The 13591-nt window shown below is 37.6% G+C and overlaps 1 long non-coding RNA gene and 1 pseudogene across 1 annotated transcript; one reads left to right on the top strand and one right to left on the bottom strand.

The window, feature by feature from the left end:
* The first annotated feature begins 8466 nt into the window (after positions 1-8466).
* LOC107818793 (uncharacterized) lies at positions 8467-10060 on the top strand. Its single transcript, XR_001655511.2, has 5 exons — positions 8467-8578; positions 8765-8840; positions 9052-9121; positions 9248-9368; positions 9467-10060. It is a non-coding gene; the product is annotated as an uncharacterized LOC107818793 (long non-coding RNA).
* Positions 10061-10800: 740 nt separating this feature from the next.
* Positions 10801-13070, bottom strand: LOC107818792 (premnaspirodiene oxygenase-like; annotated as a pseudogene).
* Positions 13071-13591: the final 521 nt, after the last annotated feature.

Here is a 13591-nt window from a genome sequence, read left to right as displayed (position 1 = left end):
GGGCAATTGATTTGATAGTGTTACGTTGAAAATGTGGTCGCCAAAATGTGTGTTTGGTAGTGTATGTCTTATATTTATGAAAAAATCGACAAATAACCGAAAAAACCGAAAAACCGACAAAAACCGAATCGAGAAAAAACCGACTTAATAGGTTTGGTTCTAATATTTAAAAAATCGACTTACTTGGTTTGGTTTCCTTTTTGGGAAAAATCGATCCAAACCGAACCATGAACACCCCTACTTGTGTCTTAGGTAAATTAAACACTAAAATTAAGGTAAAATCATGGGGTTAGAGCAAAACCTATGGTTTTGATAAAACTTAGATTTTTTCACGAAATTGGTTATGAAGCGAAGTAGAAATCACATACTATTGATCCTTAGGTTACAAAGAACAACTTTCTTCGAAATATTTCGGAATCCGAGCACGTGGGCCCGGGGTTGGATTTACGAAACTTGTGTTTAAGGTTGGGAAATAACTTTAATAGTTAGAATGTGATCTTGTGAGCTTGTATTGACTAGTTCTTACCCCATTTAACTAGTTTTGGATTGTTCGGCTCCAAATTCAGAGTTCGGGCTCGTTCTTGATATTGGAAGAGCAGTTTGGAGTGAGGTGAGTCTCTTTTCTAACCTTGTAAGAGGAAATTGTCCCCATAGGAGTAATAATTGTATAATTTGCCACTAAATGCGGGGGCTACGTACGCACTAGGTGACGAGAGTCCGTGCGTAGCTACTATCATGATTAATTGTCTGGGTAGTTTAGGACCCGTATCATGCTATATTTGCAAATGTTATATGTCTTCTTGCTAATGTGATCATTAGGATATGCTAGAGAATTGGAAATGAACATAAGTGAACATATGTTGTATTGAGCACTTGTACGAGTTTATATGAATATAAATACGCCTTCTTGTATTTTTCTGTTGATAATTGATATTTGTGGATCAGACCGATCGCCTCGGTAGAAATATATGCATATATGGTTCGTGCCATTCAATCCTCTAGCAGTGCACAATTTCTTTTATGTTGGATCGGGCCGTCGACCTCGGCATAATGTGCGCATGATATTTATGTGAATTATTATTGATGACTTGCCTGATACATGTTTTGAAATGTAAAGGATTAACTGTGATATTAAAGTGACATGACTTAGAAATCCTTATTTCAGCTGTTATATAATTGTAACCATCATGCCTGACATAACATCATATTATATTATTTGACCTTAGTAGGTATCAAGTCGACCTCTCGTCTCTACTTCTTAGAGATTAGACATGATACTTACTGGGTACATATTATTTATGTACTCATACTATGCTTCTGTACTTAATTGTACAGGCTCTGAGGCAGGTAAATCTGACTATCAAACCGATGCGTGTCCCTGATCATAGTTCGAGGCTTCCACAGTGAGCTGCTTCCCTTCCTGTGCCGATCAGCAGCTTGATGGAGTCTCTCTTACTTTTGACTGTCTATTCTGTGTCAGACAGTAGGATAGATCTATTATTTTGTATATTCTACTAGTTGCCCACAGCTTATGACACCAGGTCTTGGTACATACATTAGTAGACAGTTCTTTTGGATTGTATAGCTATTGTTGAATATTGCTTATTATCACCTGTTTTAATTGCAAATTAAGAAAAGTGTTGTAACTGCTTTTGGTAAGTAAAATAAGAATTCATTAATATTTTCGCTTTGGCTTGCCTGACAACGGTGTTGGGCGTGACTACTATTTGAGAGAACCAAATTGATGAAAGGTGTGTTTGAAATTATAAATTAAGACAAATTTCTTCCGAAAAGTTTATATTTAAAAAGATTTGGGAATCGTTGAATTCACTTGATATATCATTACAATAAAATCTCAGTTTCATATGTATTTCTATAAAGAATAATTGCTTATTGCTAATACAATTATATTTTTACACTAAGAAATAAATAAATAATTAACACTCCGTGAGGTTATGTCAATTAATTGATTTAAAACTAGTGACGATTAAACTGAAATATCTTGCCTGAATTTTGCTCAAGCGTAGTAAAACCTTCGTGATAATATTTTTACTAGAAAATCAATAATCTTGCCTTCAACAATTTCTCCATGAGAATTAAAACTGAGGAAAGCAAGATTACAGACTTGAAACAATAATATTACTAAGAATTACTTTGACTCTAATATTATGTGCTCAAGTGTAGTAAAAACTTCGTGAGAATATTTTTACTAGAAAATCAATAATCTTGCCTTCAACAATTCCTCCGTGAGAATTAAAACTGGGGAAAGCAAGATTACAGACTTGAAATAATAATCTTACTAAAAATTACTTTCACTCTAATATTCTATTCATCAGTTATTATATATTAATTTTGCTCCGTGAGAATTACAAAATTAATATAAGAATAACTTAGATATAAAATATGTAGATGTGATAATAATGATTAAAAACTTACATTTCATCACAATATGAAATGTAAATAGAGTTTCAGGCCAAGAATGTATTGAAACTGAGATAGTATTATAATTATATCAAGCTTCATCAACTATCCCAACAAAAAGATATTACTCCATTATGAAGTAAGAAAAGCTAAAAATTACTTTCAAAAGACTAAGAATTTTTTTACTACATAGAGAGACTAGAGAAAGAGACCAAGATTACTCTTCTCTTTCTCTTTAGAACTTAAGAAAAACTAGATAGGAAATTGGATACAAAGTGGGATGATCTTTCTTCTACAAACATATGCCTATTTATAGGAAAATTTCTACAAGACCTTGGTGAGAATTTGTAAGATAATATCAATATATCATATGGCCTTGATGAGAAATTGACATGGCAATTTGTCATGAAATTTTGGTGAGAATTTGCCATAACTTTTATATCTCTTGACTTTGTGTAGTCTTAGATGAAATTGTCACGGATGTATCCTTCTTCCTTGAACTGTAGGTTATTTCTTTTTCTATTTTTCCATGTATTCTTTTTCCTGCAAGAATTGTTAGAAAAGTGCGAGAATAGGATATAAATTGGTCATGTTTTATATCTAAAATATTGTATTTTTTAATTAAAATATAAGAATAATTTATATCCATCAGACGCGGGTGCGGATCTAGAGGTTGGATCCTTCGAGATATAAATTTTACAATATTAAGGGAATACAGTGTAATTTTTCTCGAGAGAATCGACTCAGGTATGTTAAGGTCATCCCTTCTTTCTTTTGGCATGGTCTAAATTATACTGAAAAAACGAGCAAATACACAGTTTTCACAAATTACTATATTCATAGAAATACTAGGGGTGTCTATATTCTTGATTCCCCATGTGAATTATTATAATTTTCTGTTCATGGGTCTCAGAATAATACGCAGTTGAAAAAGTTTATCCGGAAGGAATATTGAGATTTTTACGTATTTTTCATGCAATTCACCCATTTATACATGTGCATTGGCCCATGACCAGATGGAGTTATATACGTGTATATATGTATATGTATATATATATATATATATACATATATATGTATATACATATATATGTATATATATATATACATATATATATGTATATACATATATATGTATATACATATGTATATATATATATACGTGTATATATATACATATATATATGTATATATATATATATATGTATATATATATATATATATATATATATATGTATATGGGATATGACTATCCTATATATATGTATATGGGATATGAAAAAAGGTTACGACGTTATATACGCACCACCACCTGATCCCCCCTCATTCTAGAGGATAGTCATTCTCCTCCGATTCTTCATGAGAAAGATTGACGGATGCCCATTCACCGTTGATCATATGATGTACCTATATAGTCCTCGATTCTTCCCGGGGGGGGACTAATTAAACTTGTGCATCGGGCCACCAAAGCCCCGTTCTCTAGCATTGATGAAGATCAAGACCGCTGTTGGCTAGGCTGATTCGTCTGAGTGAGGACCTCGGACCTGATCCCGGCCAAGGACATTTCGTTCCCCGAAGAGTGGAACACAAAACGTAAGTAAATTTTTTCCCCCCAGATTTTAATATTTTGCTCTCTCTTTTTCCCTTTTCTTACCGATGTTTGGTGGTGATGCAGCTGCTGCTCGGGTTCCAGATGCAGTTCCCCGACTAAGGGAATGGGTCGAGGGCATCGTCTCTAAGAAACCGTATTCCGAGCGCGCATGGTGTGAACTTTCGAAGGGCCAGTGGGAGGCCCGTTCTCACGGTGAGATTCCTTCCTTGAGTGGACAATGCTTTGGTTTTTCCTATGTTGCCTTTTCTTTTTTCTTTGTAGGCCTTGGGAAGGATGTTGCAATGAGGTCTCCATCCAGTGACGAGGATAGCCCGTCGATTCCCCTGCTTTGAGGCAGGGCGAGGAGAAGAAGATGATAAGGCCTCTAAGTTCTCTGAACTCGGAGAAGAAAAAACCAAAAAGAATTTTGGTGTGCAAATCCAAGGAAAGCACCAGCGCTCGTGAGCTCCCATCGGACTCAATCCACCGGCTGAGGGATGAGTCTGAAGAAGAAGAAGAAAATTCCGAACTAGTGTCCCGCGTGCGAGGCAACATCGTACTGCCTCAAACCAGGGGGGGCGATAAGGAGGCAGTGGCCGAAGCATCCGAACTAGGGAGGGGTGAGGCTGTTTTGCCCCAAGTTAGGGAGGCCGACCAAGATACTGTGGCTGATGCTTCTCGGGCAAAGGATAATGCCCCGAAGGACATATTTGGAGTGATATATCTCTCCGAGTCGGCCTTATTTACCGATTCCATGATCCGCGACACCCAAAAGCTAAAAGAACGCCCAACTAAGGGGTCCCAGGGGGTGGCAGACCCTTTTAACTGCTTCTTTGGTGGTTTAGATTCTTCCGCCTCGGAGGACGTCACTGGGCTGGGTGACATACCGGTACCAAAGAAGATCCTGCCTTTGGGAACCATCGGTTCTTCTTCAAGTACGAAACTAGTAAACCGGTTCCCAGCCCCGAGTGCAAATCCTTGCCGAAAGCGGTCAATTATTATATCCATTCCGGAGGATGCCTGGGTCCTCTCTTCCCCTATGGGGGTTGCGAGTTATCTTCTGTGCCTGGTGACCGAAGAGGATCAAGCAAAGATGAACAAGGTAGAAATTCCCTGTATGTTCAACGAAGCCCAACAAGCGCTAAACCAGGTAACTTCGAATGCCCCTTGACGACTTCTCTATTATGTATTTAGATTAAGTCATAAATGATCGTAACATTTTCCCTTGTGTTTGTAGGCCTTGGTGCTCCATCACAAGAATTTTATTCGATATCGACCAGCATGAGGCCGAGACCTGGGAGCTCATCGAGAAGAGGGATACTTACAAGCTTCTCAGTGAGCAACGTGATGAGAAGGCCAAGAAACTTCAAGCTGAGCTGAAGGCGACCCGAAAGGAGCATGCTGGCCTGGTCGAGTAGGTAAGAAGAGTCTTTGAGGTTAGTGATGATGAGTCAGATACGGTGGCTAATGGTCCGAATTCACAGGTCCAACATAAGCTTGACCAAATCGGACAACTCCCTGTAGAGCTGGATGCAGTAAAGGCCGAAGCCGAAGAATGGAAAAAGAATATGGACCGCCTGACCTCAGAAAAGGAGACCGCCCGGACACAACTGAGTTCGGCTGAGGTTCAACTTCGAGCTATAAAGGATAAGTACTTTGCGTAGGCCAAGAAGACCGAGGAGCTTCAGTCCCAACTGAATTTGGCTGTCTCTGATCGAAAAATCTGGCCAAGGATCTCGAAATGGTCAAGTCGGAGGCCAAAGTAATTAAAGCTGATGCCGACGAAATGGTGGCTGATGCCGATGTGGCTTAGGTTCGAGAAAAAGACATCATCGAGCACGTGAAGTGGCAATCTCGAAGGGAGGCCCTCGAGGAAATTCATGCTCGGGGCTTTGACTTATCGGCTGAGATCGAGAGTGACAAAGAGCTCGAAGTCGAGGCTAAAAAACTGGCCTATCCCGAAGACAACGAGGGGTTCAAAGATTTGGGCAAGTCCGAGGGTGGCGGAGATCCTGAAGGTGATGATGTTTCCCCCTACGAAGACTAGGCCACTTAGACCTTTAGATGTTTTTGTTTTTTGTATTTTTTTAAGGCCGTTTGGCCTTTGTAAATATTTGCATCGGGTTGTTTGGCCCTTGTAAAAAGAATTTTTTATTATGAATATAAGGCATTTTTCCCTTCAACAACATTTGAATTTTCTCTTTGCCTTATTAACTTTTATTTGCAATGATCTAAATGGCTTAGCATGAAATAGTTGGGTTTTTTCAGAGACGCGAAGAAACCTTGCCTTCAACATTATTTCGTTTTAAGGCATTGTGGGGGTTCGGTGTGACCGAAAGTTTCCCCCCAAAGTACTTAGACTTTTTAAAGTCATAGTGTGCCGAGGGTAGCCTTTAGAATCGGTTAAGAAATTTTCAGGCCTTGTTGTTTATGTTACAGGCCTCGGACGTCTCCGAGCCGTGTTTATATGGCTGTAGCCTTTATAATTTGGGTGTTGCCCCATATTAATATCGTTATCCCGAGTTGTCCGGGCTTGCCTAAAATGACAGTCCCCGGGTGGGGGTGGCCGTTGCCCTTAAAATTCGGGCACAACCTATTAGGACTTATACCCCCGAGCTCTAATAGCTCGGACCGTCTAAGTTTGGTTTCGGACATCAGTCCCCGGGTGGGAGTGATCACTTGGACTCGGATTAAGGTGTCCCTTGGGCTCGATACCTTTAAGAGATCGGAAGTAGGGAATTTCTTAAGAAATGCAAAAAACTTAAAAAGACAACGATACTTATCCGGAAGGAAGAGACTTCTTTTTATTCTTGTGCGTCAGAATCACACATGTGTACGAGATTTGTGTCAGGGCTCGAGCAATCCATGCGGTCATAATTCATTTGATCATTTGGCCTTTACAATAAATCCTATCGACGCGACCTTTCGGTTACGAAGTTTCGTCCCTTGCTAAAGTCGATATCCTAGGGTAATGTCCCTTAGTTTTCGAGGTTGATTATAGAGAAACCTTGGATACTGTTAATGTGATCTTCGATACGGATTCGTGACTGGTCTTCGATTCTAAGTTAGCACGATCCACTGTTGCCTAGTTAAAAACCTTACCGGAAAACCCATTTGGGATAAAACCGGTTCAAGGGAAAAAGAGTATAACGCGTGCTTTCAGGCCTAAAAGACTTTGTACTGCTCTTTGTCGGTTACCTGCAAGCATTAGTCCAAAATATGCCCGCACTAGCCAGAAACACTTCATGCACAGGGTTATCCCTTCTTTTTTCTGTTCACAGTGATGCCTATGATCATCATGCTTTGGGGTGCTGCATTGGTCCCTACGTATTTTATACAGTGATAAATTACCTAGTGTTCTAAAATTAAACCTTCTTCTGTTTCTACTCTACTTTAGTCATCTACTAGATGCCAGGACTTGGGGAATTTGCTGACCTAATATTTTTACTGGTTTCTAATGAGAGACGCGACCTAGGCGAATGATGACTCGACATATTCCAATTCTTCTGGTCTTTGATTGATTGCAGGATTTACTGAAAGTGTATAAAGTGACTCGAAATGGAATGTTAGGACCTGATTATTCGACAAAGTTCTCTCCTTGGCTTGCTTCAGGAAGCCTATCTCCTCGTTTTATATATGAAGAGGTAGAGAACTTTTTCTCATATTGTAATGTTTCATTAACAACCTTCTTGTTCTAGTAAGTTATAAAGATTAAGAAAGCTTTGTTTGACTTGTTAAGGTGAAGAGATACGAGAGGAAATGCATTCAAATGATTCGACATACTGGTACGACGTCCTCCCTTCTTCCTCGTCTTCCTCTCGCAATGCTTACGAATATGCTAGTATCATCTTTATGCATTTTATGTTGATGAAGGCTGTGAGAGGAGATTGACTCTAATAAAGATAGTGTTAAGTGTTTGCAATAATTTTCTTACCATATTTGATTTTCCTATTTGTTGAAGGAAAGAACAATATAATTACCTTAATTGAGTGTTCCTTTTTGTAGAAGGAAATAAATAATTCTCCTATACTTAGCTAGTCCTTTTTCTTGTAGGAAAAGGTTTGGACTTCTATAAATTGAGGATCCTTCCTTCTCATTCAGTAGCATCCACAATGTAGCCATAGGGGGCTTGAGAGTCGTGTTTTGGGGGAGAACTTTACGGGACAAGTGTTAATGTGTCACTTGTGTTTGCCTCTTCGTGAGGTTGTTCTCTCGATATTTTGTACTCTCTTTTTATATAGTGGACTGCTCATCTCTGCGGTGTACGTAGGTCAGTTGACCGAACCACGTTTAATGTTTGTGTCTCTTTTAGTATATTTCTCCTTTGTTGTATGATTTATCGTCGCTCAGGGTTTGATTTGCTAGCTTCCGTTTGACACCTGATTTTTTCGGTTAGATAGTTTGTTAGTACCAAATCTGGTGCCCCATATTCCTCACAATATGCATACACCGGACAGGTGTATATTTGATGCCTGATTTCCGTTTTCAGGGTTTTATTTGAACTGATATGGAGGGATTATTTCAGATTTCTCTCCATCAAACAAGGAAATTTGCTTTTTCATGCAGGTAAAAAAGACATATTCTTATCTGAATGCATATTAACACACCCCATATTCTAATCAACTCCTCAAGAGGAATTTGCTGCTTGCTTTTATCTAATATAAATACTCTGTAGGTTCATTCTCCTTTTTCCTTCTGGGAATTATCGACATCTGAAAATATATCTTTGCTTGTTTTTCTTTCTCCATTTAGGTGGTCCTCGAAAAGTAGATATTAACGGGAGCCAAGACCAAACCATGTTTGATGCCTGGAGACAAGGTCAAACCGGGTAAATTCCTATCTAGGTTCTGGCCAAGCACCTATTGTTTAATAAATACATTACCTTTGTACCGTGCATGTTGACTGCTCCTTTCTCCTCCTCAAACCCAAAAGGGATATCCTAGTATGACGTTCAAATCTGAGGAAACAAGTGAAAATAAATATGTTCTACATTTCCATGGGATGAGAAATTGTTAATTTTCCCAATGCAAAATCTGTAGGTATCCTTTAATTGATGCCAACATGAAAGAACTAGCTTCTACTGGATTCATGTCGAATCGATGACGACAGGTACAACTTTATTTTTAATATTTTCAAAAAGTTACATGTTAGTTTGTTGCCTAGTAAACAGAACAGATAAATTCATCATGAAAGAAGGCAATTTACTGCATTCTAAATACTTTATCTTTTTCCCAGATTGTGTGCTCTTTTCTTGTTCGAGATATGGGCATTGACTGGCGGATGGGAGCTGAATGGTTTGAGACATGCCTCTTGGATTATGATCCTTGCTCCAACTATGGAAACTGGACAAGAGCAGGTGATTCTCCTTTTATTATCTACCTTTGATGTATCCACTTTCTCTATACTGGAAGTTGGAATTGTGAGTTGAAACTTCTGCTATTCCTTTTCTGTCAGGTGTTGGCAATGACCCTAGAGAAGACCGTTGCTTCAGCATCCCGAAACAAGCAAGTGCAATAAGGAAATAAGTATTATTTTTGATAGAATCATGTTCTGGGAATCCTATGCGATTCACTCAGTATGAGATTGATGTTTTTAAGAAATTTTTACATGTTTCAGGCTCAAAACTATGATCCTGAAGGGGAGTTTGTTGCATACTGGTTGCCAGAGCTAAGAGCACTTCCGAGGGAGAAAAGACCTTCTCCTGGAATGATGTACTTAAAGCCACTTGTTGCTCTCAAACATGGAATACCAAGAAGACTGGTGACTCGAAAATGCCATTTGGATCTAGAAGAGACAAACCTGAAGACAATCGACGAAAGGGACACGGAGATAGGAGAAAGTATTAGCACCGCTGCCAATATAGGCTACTGATCTTCAGAACATTTCTCACAAAGTTACAACTGAGATCAGAAACATTAATTAGCTGCAGCATACTGATTGTGAAATATATCTGTGAGTAGAACTAACCTGATCCCATTGGTTACTTGGAGGCTTTTGTGACAAAGATTGTGAAATTGGCTATTACCACTTGGCTTTGTTTTATAGAAAAATGGGAACAATCTACTACAGATTTTGCAGTGTCCTGAAAATGAAGTTCCTTGGACCATCTTATACAGTTCTTGAATGATTTTTCTTGACTTGGATAGCTCCATTTTTGTTTAATCCAAACATCTCAGTTTGGTAAAGATATCACATCCATGATAATCCGAACAAAACAATATCATGGATGTGAATTGTGATATGCTATTCTAAACGATAATCCGAACCGAAAAAAGTGTTACTTGTTTGGCGGCATCATGTTATTGAATTAATGGTTCGGAACGATTTGGAACTATATGACTAACGAGTTATCGGTTCAGATATCGGTTTGTCCAATTTTATCATCAGTTTAACCGATAACCCGATATGATATACTTAATTTACCCTTGGCTATATAAAGTAATGTTTACTCTTTTTAGGGGTTAAGGAATTCCATGCTTCCAATTCGGTTTAGCATATTTAAAAACTGAAAACTGACTAATCGAACCGATAATTACAAAAACCAAACCGAACCATGAACAACCCTACTTGAGTTGTCTCCACTTCCCTTAGTCGTAAACTTGTTTTTGAAAGATCCGCTCCTAGATCCTTACTATTGAAATGAATTTGATTGGTCAAAATTAAACTAATTATTTTGTCTAACAATAAACAAAAGGAACTTTATTAAACATGATGCAAAATGGTGGAATAAAATGTGTTATTTAAAAGCTTGCAACCAACACCCTTTATCTTTCAGAGTACCCTTAAAAACAAGAAACTGAACATACTCATACTAAGGAAATGTAGAGCAAGCTAGAGTTTCATCTTTTATTCTTCCAAGAAGTCAATTTAGAGCTACTCTTGCTCCCTGTGATTTGTTGGAAACAAGTAGAGGTCATCTTTGCTTGCTGCAAAAACTCTACTTGTTTCAGTAGTGCGAAAATCAGCTGCATTAACCTTATCAGGGAGTTTCCAGTCAAAGCAATAGAGCAACTGAGCTAAAGGATGTCCAGTGTTAATTAAACCAAACGACATTCCAGGACACATTCTTCTTCCTGAACCAAAAGGAATGAACTGATAGTGATTTCCCGTAAGATCAACAGATGTATTTTCAAATCGCTCTGGTATGAAACTATCAGGATCTTCCCAACTTTCAGGATCTCTTCCAATTGCCCATGCAATAACCATTACTCTAGCTTTAAGAGGTACAGTATATCCCATCAATCTCGGTTTGCTCTCTGCATTCTCTAGGTCCTAATAAAGGAATTGGAGGATGCATCCTTAGTGTTTCTTTGATCACTGATTTTAAGTATGGCAACTTGTCAAGATCATTTTCGTCGAAATTTTCATTTTCTTTGAAGACACATCTCACTTCAGCTTGAGCCTTGGCCATAACACTTGGGTACTTCATCAATTCTGACAGTGCCCAAATAATTGCAGTATATGAAGTTTCAGTTCCAGCAATAAACAAGTCCTGCAATAGCGTATATCATGAGCGTTTATTTGTGACATGGAATTGATAGCGAAAAAATTCTTTACACGTTCAGTACATATAAATCAAATCCATTAAAAAGAAGAAAAAGAGCAATATATGATTATTTACATATGTTGGAAGACCAACTCAAAGTTGGAGTAGGGCACAAAAATTGTGTAGAATTTGGTGTTTGATGGTAAATTTAATTCATATACAATTAAGATTTGTAGTCAGAATTATATAGTAATAGACTTTCCAGTTTTTAATTAAAGTAGGTATTGCATTATTCTCCTTAGCCCTCAGTAAAGCATCAATTATATCTTCCCTACCAAAATTGTTATTCACTTACCATTTATACTAGGTTACTAATAAATGCTCATTATATAAGTTGTTGCAGGACTCGTTTATTGCTGGAACTGAAACATCATATACTGCAATTATTTGGGCACTATCAAAATTGATGAAGTACCCAAGTGTTATGGCCAAGGCACAAGCTGAAGTGAGAAATGTCTTCAAAGAAAATGAAAATTTCGACGAAAATGATCTTGACAAGTTGCCATACTTAAAATCAGCCATTAATGAGATTATAGTATATACATAACTTTTTTCTGACAAAAAGGAAAGGAGTAATATATGATCATCACATAGGATAAAAAACTTACCAAAATTACTGCTTTCATGTTGTCATTTTCAATGGGAAATTGAAGCTCGCCATTTTCCTTAGCTCTAAGTAAAGCATCAATCATATCTTCGCCACCAAACTCGTTATTTCCCTTTATCCCTGCTGCATGATTCTCTTTGTGCTCATTGATGATATTCTCCATAATTAGATCATACTTATGGTGTACATTTGTCAGTCTAGCTTTCATGTTGCTCATATTATGAAGTAATTTCCATGAAGGGAACAAATCACCCACATCAAATCCTCCTGATAATGCTAATATCTCCCTTATTAACATAATCAATTCATCACGATCGTTGCATATTTTTCCAAAGGCTAATCTACAAGTCATGCAACTTGTAAACCAGAGAAGCTTTTCGTTTATGTTCACTGCAGAACCTGTTGCCAAACGAATCGATGAGAGGAGCTTCGATAGCTCATCCTTTCGGATTGTGCTAAATGACTTGAGCATCTTGTTACTCAGGAGTTCTTGTGTCAATATTTTACGCATCTGTTTCCAGTAATCGCCATATGGGGCGAACGAAATGTCTCTGCTTTTGTAAAACACAATGTCCGAGGACATGAATCGTGGCCTAGTTGCAAAAGCGAGGTCATGAGTTTTTAGTACAGCTTTTGCTACACGTGGCGAAGATATTACAACTACAGGAACTTCTCCAAGTTGTAAATACATGAGAGGTCCATATTTTCGGGCTAAATCTCTAAAATTATGGTGGGGGAGTTTACCTTTCAAGTGATGGAGGCTGCCAATAAGGGGAAGTCTCCATGGACTTGGAGGTAACTTTGGGATTTTGGTATTCCAATTTTTTAATAGGATAAAAAGAAATGAAATGAAGAGTAGCAAAGCAATTAAGTTGAAAGTATAAGACTGAATATCCATTTTATTAAGTAAGAAAAGGAAGGAAGGTTTTGATAGATATGATGCTTTATTGGTAATAACTTTTCTCTCTATATATATACAAAGAAGTTGAAGAATAAGCATGTGATTGATTAGGACTTTAGAACACCACCATGTGATTTGGGCTTTACATATTTTACTTTGAAACCTTCTAGTATTTTAGTCTTAAAAAAATCTCAAATTGGTTCTCTATGGGTCAAAATTAGGTCTTGCGTACACTACTAGAAATCCGAAAAAAAACGATCAAAATTTAGCGACCAAAATTGATCTATCAAGAAAAGCAACCAAAGTTGGTCGCTAAATTGGAGAAAATAATTAAATAATTATTCTAAATACATTAGCGACCAAGGTTGGCCACTTTTTGGTCGATAATTTCGTCAAAATGTTGACCGGACTGGTCAGACTTGCTTGGTCGCTAAAGGGGGACCCACTTATAAAATTTTAATAATTATATTATTATTTTAAAAAAATTATAAAATATAAATAAATATAATTTAAAATTAGCGACCA

This window comes from Nicotiana tabacum, chromosome 1 (genome assembly GCF_000715075.1).
Source record: "Nicotiana tabacum cultivar K326 chromosome 1, ASM71507v2, whole genome shotgun sequence".
Lineage (NCBI taxonomy): Eukaryota > Viridiplantae > Streptophyta > Magnoliopsida > Solanales > Solanaceae > Nicotiana > Nicotiana tabacum.
The sequence above is the reverse complement of the archived record's forward strand: the minus strand, read 5'-3'. Positions and strand labels throughout refer to the sequence as shown.